Genomic DNA, 7,448 nt, shown 5'->3' on the forward strand with positions numbered 1-7,448 from the left:
TTTTTCAATTAACTGAAACATGGAGAGAATACAAGATTCCACTGTGCTTATTGTTTGCTGTTTATGAAAAACATTTGATTCGGTAGATCAAAATGTTTCCTAAAAGACATAAAGATGTTTCAAGATCCCTTGAAAGAGATAAAAATGGAAATAACTATATTTAATGATCCTTGAAATTTAAACATCAGATGAGGCACAGCATAGGAGATATATGGTCACCAGAGGTGTTCATCTCTGTGATGGAAGAAATTCAGTGCAGATATTCTCTGTGGTTGGTGAAATTCTTTCTATACAGATTCAGTTCCTACCTCTATTCCCATGTGTTGAACATGGTGCTAGATACCAAAAGCACTAAAAGTTGTTTGCATATTTCCTTTATTAGAATGTGAGCCCATTGAGGTCTGGGACTATATATTTGCCTTGTTTGTATCTCCATCATCTAGCCTAGCACACAGAAAGTACATAATAAATGTTTGATGACTGTTGTTGGCTTCATAGGAGGAACATTCAACTCACTACTCACATAGGTCTCTTATATCATCAATTTGGGCATTCCACTGAGTGATACAGATTAGAAGCCATTGCTTCCTCCCTATCCTGTATAACTCTTATCTATATTCTTTCATATACTCTCCACAGTGGTTGCACTCAACATGCTAGAAGCCTTCCTTATTTCCTCATGGCATTATGAAGATACCAGTGGAGCATTCTGACTATCCAGCTTTCTTCCTTCACATTTCCTTGATACTGTCTTCAGAGTTCAGAATTGTTCAAATGTTGTGGCTTGCTCACATCATGTACCTATCCATTGTCCTCTGGGTTATATTCATTTTAAGTTCTCCAAAGATTCTAGTGTTCTGTGTCTCATAGTCATATAATATCAACAGAACATTGGTATTAAATGAATAGTGTTTGTTTATAGGGGAAGCTCATGGTCTTTGAAGGAGATTTAGTAGAAGGGAGGAAGAAAAGAATAAAGGGAAGGAGGGAATGGAAGAAGGAAGAGCACTGAAGCACTGTTGTTGCTGAATGGGGAAGGTATTTTTAATATTGGAGGTAATTTTTGGTGTCTCTCAAATGAAGTGTTATCAAACTCAAATACAAATAGATCCTCTTGGGCTGCATATTAACTTAGAAAACCACAAATGAACATTATTTAAGTTGCATTGCATTTTTATTTATTTCGTTAAAGATTTCTCAATGACATTTTAATCTGGTTTACCTGGAGTTTGACACCATTGGAATAAAGTCATTTATGTCTGTTAGTTTCCTTTGTAAAAATGGGAAAGTCTGAGAAAGTTATTTAAGGATAATGGAAAGTTCTTTCTTTGGAAGTTTAAGAGTTATATCTCTATTATTGCCCATTAAGTCCTCTAGCAGGTGTTTTGTTAATCTCTGTTCAAAATTATCCTCTAAAGAACTGCTGAATATCTTTTAATAGTTGCCAATATAATTTCTTCCTCTTATCCTAGTAGAATAATTCCTCTCCTATTTAAAGAAAGACAGGTGTATCCTGTATTTAAACCCTTCTTTCCTCATTTCTCAGGATGTGACACTGAAACAAATGGATGGAGTATAAACCTGTTGAGCATTCCCAGTGATTGCAAAATTAGATATATTTTCTGTTTGTTTAAGTATAAATTATAAAACAATAACATGACACTTAAGGCTGTGTATTATAAGGAAATTTATACTTTATGGTTATAAATACTCAACCTCAAGGTCTTTCAAAACTATCTGGAAACATTATATAATAACACACAAATTACCATATTGATCGACCAATGATTTACCATTGTGAATGTTCTCTGACAAGAGGCCATGTTACAGGAAGAAATGGTTGTTTCTCATGTTATCAATACAAGCATCCAGTGTATTGAATTTTATGTTATCTATGGTTATTTTAAAAGAAATATCTCTTACTATCTCTTCTTGGGCATTATCTTGCTTTTTGCATATATGATATTATCTCTTTTTAAAAATAATAGCAAGGGACACTATTAACACAAATGATTTTATCAATAATAAAACCAACAAAAACATGATTATATTAATAGGTGCATAAAAGGCTTTTGGCAAAATACAAAACTCATTCCTATTAAAAACATTTGAAAGCATATGTATAAATATATTTTCCTTAAAATAATCATAAAATATATTTTAAAAAATCATCAAGCATTATCTGTAATGGGGATAACCTAGAAGCCTTCCCAATAAAATCATGAGTGAAACAAGAATGTCCATTATCACAATAGTATTCAATATTGTACTAGAAATACTAGTAATAGCAATAAGAGAAAAAGAAATTGAAGGAATCACAATGGACAATGAGAAAAAAAACTATCTCTTTTGGAAGATGATATGATGGTGTACTCGTAAAATCATAGAGATTCAACTAAAAATTAGTTTAAACAATGAATAATTTTAGCATAGTAACAGGATATAAAATAAATCCACATAAATCTTTAGCATTTCTGTATATCACCAACAAAGCCCTGCAAGAAGAGACAGTGAGAGATATTTCATTTAAAATAACCAAAGACCATATAAAATACCTGGGAGCATACCTATTAAAACAAGCCTAGGAACTTTATGAACATAATTACAGAACACTTTTTGTAAAAATAAAGTCAGATTAAAATAATTGGAGAAATATTAATTGTTCCTGGGTGGGGTTGATCAATAGAATAAAAATGACAATTTAACCTAAACTAATCTAAACTAATTCAGTGACATTCTGATTAAGCTACCAAAAATTATTTTATTGAGCTAGAAAAATAATAACAAGTTTCATTTGGAAGAACAAAAGGTCAAGATTGTCAAACGAATTAATGAAAAAAATTAATGAAAAGGAAGAAGGTCTAGCAGTAACTGATTTTTAATCAGTATTAAAAGGCATTATTATAAAACTTACCTGGTGCAGGCTAAGAAATAGAGCAGTGAATCAATGGAATAGATTAGGTATATAATACAGAGTAGTAAATGATTGTAACTTTGTGTTTGTTAGCTATAAAAATCTAGGCTTTGGGGATAAGAACTCACTGTTTAGTAAAAACTGCTGGGAAAACTAGAAAACAGTCTGACAGAAACTAGGTACAAATGATGATTTTATACCATGTACCAAGATAAGGTCAAAATGGAAGCATGACTTAGTCATAAAGGGAGATATTATATGTAAATTAGAATATCAAATTTATGAATAAACAAAAGGTAGGATTGTGGGATATAAAATGGATAATTTTGATTACATTAAATTAAAAATGGTTTGTACAAATAAAATCAATGTAGCTAAGACTAGCTTTGTATTTAAATAGTACACACACACACAAACTTATATATCTATATATTCATATACAGACACATATTCACTTTATCCAGTATATATTTTATATGTACCTTAGAATGTAAGCTTATTTCATGTAGGGATTGTTTCATTCTTTGCACTTGTATTCCTAGCACCTAGCATAGTACCTGACAAACAGTAGATATTTAATAAATACTTAATAGCTGATCTTTAGAAATTTTGGATCTCTTGTCCTAGGGCCAAACCAATTTGATGTGTGACTAAAAGCCCACATTAAAGCCACTGTATCTAGCCTCAGCCCCCAAGACAAATCCACCTTTATATCACATCTAGTCATCATCCAAGTTGCCTATATGTTGCAACCACTGGTTTATCAAAGCTACAGTACCATTGCTTCTGGAATGGGCCTATCCATTGACTGCATAATTCAACACACTTATAAATCCCCAGACCAAAACTCCCTTTCCTGTTTACAGCTCCTCTATGGGTGTTTTCTGGCTCTTTTAGAAAGTTTGTTCCTTGAGGGCAGACTATGTCTCTTTTTGTATTTGCATTTTTATTGGTAAGAGCACATAGCAAGCCCTTAATATATGTTTTCTATTTTTTTAAATTTATTCTCATTCATTGACAGGTAGTAAATAGCAAAAGCAACTTTTAAAAATTTTTAATGGAAAAAATGAAGTTTATTTAGAATACAAAATAATACATAAGTTTATAGGACTTACTATCATGGCTTTTCTTAAAACCTTCCAGGACAAAAGCCATAACTCTACTAATACCTTCCAAGTATGTGTTCCAATAAGAAATAGTTATTTATGGTTTGACAATGGCAGTGACATAATACACTATTTCAGAGCACAATTCGTTTACTTACAACTCTACAGTTAAAATCTTGCCCATATTAATCTTTGATCCAGTTCAATAGATATAGAACTGTGCAATTTGAATTAGACCCACATTCAATGCAAGTGTCATATAATCATGATAGTTGAGTGGGTTGGTTTCTTTGTTTTGTTTTGTTTTGTTATACAAATAGGCTCAAAGCATCTTGTCAACTCATAAAAGCAGTTGCTAACTATGTCTTATTTTATGGTGTTCAGTAAAAAGTTGCTCCTCTTCAAAATAAAGGTTAAGCTATCTATGGTCTGATAGAAATAATCTCAGTCATTCACAACATGCTGAATTAACACTTCTCATCACAAAGATCCCAAGAATGCATGCAGGGGACAAACACTGTTCAATTGCATGGGAACATCTATGGTTATGTTAAACATGGACATGAATCCTTAGCATAGACCTTTGTCAAGGGAATTAAAAAAAAACTAAAGCAAAGTTTGCTGATTGCTGTTTGTAAGGGACCACTCTTTCTCCCCACTGTCCATGACTCCTAGAAAATAAACTGTGCCTTAATTATTGCTTATTTAAAATTATTTTTTATAGAGCTATTCAGTACCTGACACAGAAAAACAATCAGAAGTAATTTATTTTTGAGAATCATTTAACATGAAATTATACAAATAAAATTTGTATAAACACAAATCCACATTTGTTGTAACACAGATGGCAAAAGACAAAGCAAAAACAAGAAAAGTAAATCAGCTGCTATACACAATTGGAAACAGTTGTGTCATGTACACTTCAAGTCTTTCACAAAATAGTCATCTAAGCTTAATAGAAGACCACTCTCCATTTAATGCCATCATCTTTCAAGATAGGCCACCGTAGCATCTATACCTGCTTTCCCCGTATCTTCTTTTCCTCCTGGTAATTATTTTGGTGATCCCCTAGAAATACTTTGCTATACGTGCTTTGCTCACCTCAGCCACAACCCCTAGCCTGTCCCACCTTGTCTGCCAGCTGCAGCATTCTCTCCTTTCTGTTGTTGCTGTTGCTGCTGTATACCTCTTTCGGTGGGGAAACTTGGATTTCACACTTCCCAGAATCAATATGATGATATCTGTTCCCTAATAATTTCTTTAGTGGTTCTTCATCTGTATATGTGAATCCTCCTCTTTCATTTGTCTCTGTGTCCACAGGAAGTTCTATATTCTCAATCTCCCCAAATGCTTCAAAATATTCTTTGATTTGTCCTTCAGATGCATCTGGGCTCAGTCCACCTACAAATACTTTTTTGGGGGGAAGGGAGAGTTTCTTTCCCTTTAAAGGTCTAGCTCTTTTGAGGTCTATGTAACAACAGTGCTGCTTGCTCCTGCTTGCAGCTTCACAAGCAGACAGGAAGGCTGCCAGCACGGTTCTTTGACCTGCTTTCCTTAGAAAAGCAACTTTAAGGGGTTTACAATCTCACTTTAATCAAACATACATATATCATTCACTTAGTTCAGGGGGAAAAGTCAGCACTCTGAACTTCAGAGCACATACAAACAAATTATAAGCAGAAATTATATAAACAGAGCAAACTAACAAATCAATAGACAGGCTTCTATCTGTCTGACCACAGCAATACATATACAGTTACCAGGGAGAGAGGCACCAACATCTGGATTTTCAAAGTCAGGGGGCTGCTTAACAGCTACCCAGAGTCTCCACACCAACACTCTTCCAATGAGGGAGCCCCAAACAAAGTGTTAACCTCAGAGTATATATACTGCTTCTTCAGGGTCAGAGTGCTACACACCTCTCAAGGGTTTCATACACCCTTGAGGGTTTCACACCTCTTGTGACCTAACTATCAAAAGGGTGTGGGCCTTCCTACAAAGGTAAGACTCAATCAAAGGCACTTAGTGCTGAGAAGCACCACAAAACAAAAGAAAACAAAAAGTCCAACTTTGCTTGCCCTTACAGTCTATCAACTTGCCATCCAGCTTGTATTCTTTAAATTCTAAGATCTTATTGACACTGGCAGCATCTTTGAAAAGCACCAATTTGAATCCCCTCAATCTTTCTCTGACAGAATCTGTTTTAACTGTGCAGTCTATAACCTCTCCAAAACTGAGACAAGTATTCAGAAAGATCTTTCTAGCCCATATCCTTGCTTAGTCCTCCAATACAAATTTTACCAGCATCCTGATGGTTCTTGCTCATGTTGATTTTGCAACCCTTATCAAACTCCTCCATGTTGCTGTACTTGTTCACATATCCTCCATGGCCGTTGGGCTGTTGGCAGGCAGCAGGTGGCAGGGAGAGGGAGTCAGTGTTGGCTTATTGTATGGAGCCAGATTTAAAAATCAGCAGAACCAACTTTTAAACAAAGGTCCTCCAGATTCCAAATCCAGGTCCCTTTCCACCAAACCTCACTGTTTGGACATAAATTAATTTACAATCTTTAAATGTATAATCATAAAGAATATTGAACAATTTGTATAGAAATAGCAGATTATGCCTGAGCATCTTATCAAAGTCAAGAGAGCAAAAACAGATACAAAACATCAGTGACCTTAGAAGTGGGGCAACTCCTACCAGAAAGAAAGAAATCTATTTCTTCCTGGCCATGTAGGGCATGACCAACAGTTAATACGGTCACAGTTAAGGCCACTCCAGTGTAGCCGCTTACCATCCTTAAAAAGATCCTGACCCATTGGTTCTCTGGAAGCTAAGATTTAGTCAAAATAATGATTTTCTGGGGCTATGGATGAGAATTCATCTCTCTCATTCATGAAAAGAGCAGGGTATATGAAGAATATTTATTTGAACCTTTTGGAAATGTTCCATGATACAAAATTATGGCCACCAAGTTCCTGTCTCCTCAACACTTGTTGCTTTCCCTTATTCCACTGAAACTGAGGTTTAAATCTATGTATTATTTAACTTTGTCTTCCCTTAGAACCTAGTGCAGTGACATGCACATAGGTGCTTAATAAATATTTATTGTATTTATTAAATAGCTATATGGTCATATTGGAATCTTTGAATTTGTGGGAGTTTTTAAAATTTTCCAAATTTTAAGTTAAGCCTAGATTTCAGTCTAATAACCCTTTTTAAATTTTATTTTTTACAATAACTCTTTTTTTAAAATAGCATTTTTGTATGTGTGCTCCAAGAGTGGATTTGTTGTATTTCATCCCATTAAGATAACTAAAATTTGTTGTCTGGCTTAATTTTACTTAGCAAGGGGAAATACAGTGTTAGGTGGATAGCGTGCCAGACAAAGTCAAGAAACTCAACTTTTATTTTCAGTCTTGCTGTT

The 7,448-nt window shown here is 34.3% G+C and overlaps 1 pseudogene; it reads right to left on the reverse strand.

The window, feature by feature from the left end:
• Nucleotides 1–4,746: 4,746 nt before the first annotated feature.
• LOC118837269 lies at nucleotides 4,747–6,818 on the reverse strand (annotated as a pseudogene).
• Nucleotides 6,819–7,448: the final 630 nt, after the last annotated feature.

This window comes from Trichosurus vulpecula, chromosome 2 (genome assembly GCF_011100635.1).
Source record: "Trichosurus vulpecula isolate mTriVul1 chromosome 2, mTriVul1.pri, whole genome shotgun sequence".
In the NCBI taxonomy this organism is placed as follows: Eukaryota; Metazoa; Chordata; class Mammalia; order Diprotodontia; family Phalangeridae; genus Trichosurus; species Trichosurus vulpecula.